Here is a 2,484-nt window from a genome sequence, read left to right as displayed (position 1 = left end):
TTTCTATTTTTGTGTTATTTTGTCACAAACAATTTTTTTTTGTTTTTTTTTAGTTTGGCCCTTTTGAAGTTATTTCTACCCTAGAGATTTTCTGATAAAGTTATTTCTTTAAAATTTATTAAGCTTCCATTGTACAAAGAATTTGAAAGCATGGCAATGTGGTTAAGAATTGCTTCCTAATCTCATGGTTTTGAGTTCAATTCCATTGTGTGGTGCCTTGGGCATGTGTCTTCTACTATAGCTCCATGCTTGACCAAACCCTTGTGAGTGGATTTGGTAGACAAAAACTAAAAGATCTTTTGTTTGTGTGTGTATGTGAGACCTTGTCTTGGCATTGTGTGATAGCTGTAAGCTTCAATGTCATACAAGTTGTGTCATTTACTTGCAGTGTTCTGTGCAAACATGATTGGCTAAGGGGAATGTAACAGGTGAGGGTTAGCAACAAGAAGGGCATTGATTGTCATGAATATGGATTTTGTTCAATCAATTTTCTCTACATTGGATATAATAAACATGAATATTAGCTAAATAGGAACCAAGAAAGAAAATACCTGGTGTACCTAGAGCTTATTTCTGATAGACTCATTTTCCTATTTTCTGTTTATATCCTGTTTGTTAAATGTCTCTGTTTACAATTATATAGAAATACATGTTTTTATTATATCATTGTGTGAGTTATACAGCCCCTAGGTCAGCTCCAGTTGAGTTGATCATCGGCATACCTGCAATGTTCATACTGTCTTATTTCTAAGATTTATCTACGGTAAAGGGTAAAGACCCCCTTCAGTCATGAATAGCTATGGAATTGCACCTAGAAGTTCCCCTCCAAGGCACAAGTCTGGGCAAAGTTGTTTATAGAGGACCAGCAGTCACCCATGCCTACCAACCTCCCCTCTCCATGCTACCAATGTTATCCAAGGGCCAACACGACTTGGCACCAATGACATCACAACTCATTTCTACAGTTGAGTGAACTGGCACAACGTGAAATAAAGTGTCTTGCTCTAGAACACAACAAACAGCCTGGTCCAGGAATTGAACTCAATACCTCATGATTGTGAGCCCAATGCTCTAACCGCTGACGATTTATCTAGAACTACATTATTCAATGTGACCATCTTTGATGAAACTAGGAGGACGTTATTTGAAGAAGAGCGGTCTCCTATTTCTAGTAGATTGAACAACCACTGGAAATGCTGTCATGCTTTGCAGACTAAATCATCATTATGATATCCACTTTTCCATGCTTCATCATCATCATCATCATCATCGTTTAACGTCCGTTCTCCATGCTAGCATGGGTTGGACGGTTTGACCGGGGATCTGGGAAGCCAGAAGGCTGCACCAGACTCCAGTCTTATCTGGCAGTGTTTCTACAGCTGGATGCCCTTCCTAACGCCAACCACTCCGTGAGTGTAGTGGGTGCTTTTTACGTGCCACCTGCACAGGTGCCAGGCGAGGCTGGCAACGGCCACGGTCGGATTGGTGCATTTTACGTGCCACCAGCACGGAAGCCAGTCGAGGCAGCGCTGGCATCGGCCACGATTCGGATAGTGGTTTTTACGTACCACCAGTCCAGGGGTCCTGGCAACTGCAGGATGCCAGTCATAGGATTGGTTCAATTTCGATTTCGATTTCACTTGCCCCAACAGGTCTTCGCAAGCAGAGAAGCTTGATTGGATTAAAATTCATTCAGGTAGATTTTCTCTGATTGGGTTTGGAGTCATTGGCGCTGCAAAGAAGAGAGCCATAAATTCCATTACTGAAGCTGCAGAAACCACTAGGTGGCTATGGATAAAGAGGTTAGTCCAGTGGTTTGCTACTACTGGGATGCTAGCGGGAACTTGATGAACCCCTACTGGGTGAGCAGGTTAGAGGTCACAATCATCATCATCATTTAACACCTGCTTTCCATGCTGGCATGAGTTAGATGGTTTGGCTGGAACTGGTAAGCCATAGAGCTACATCACGTTCCAGTCTGCATTTGGCTTGGCTTCTACTGCTAAAAGTGTAATGGGCGCCTTTTACATGTTACTAGCACATGCTGTAACATGTCATTGGCACCTGCCACAACTACAATTTCACTTGGCTTGATGAGTCTTCTCATGTACAGCAAATTAGCAAGTTACAATCACTTGCCATCCCATCCGTGAGGCCCCACATTTGGAGATCATGCTTCACCATCTCATCCCATGTCTACCTCTTCTACAGGTTCCCTCCACAGTTAGAGATCAGCCCTTCTTTATGCAGCTGTCCTCATCCATACGCATCACAGGACCGTACCAACAGTCATCTCTCTTGCACACCACATCTGATGCCTCTTATGCCCATTTTTTCTCTCAAGACGCTTACTCTCTGTCATACGTGCACACTGACATTGCACATCCAGCGCAACATGGTATCGCGTCTTCTGCCAGCTTACGCTTCACTGCCATGTAGCACGGCTGTCCGCACACAGGCATCATACACTTTGCCTTTCACCCT

This window comes from Octopus sinensis, linkage group LG6, assembly GCF_006345805.1.
Source record: "Octopus sinensis linkage group LG6, ASM634580v1, whole genome shotgun sequence".
Lineage (NCBI taxonomy): Eukaryota > Metazoa > Mollusca > Cephalopoda > Octopoda > Octopodidae > Octopus > Octopus sinensis.
Note: the sequence above shows the minus strand (reverse complement) of the source record.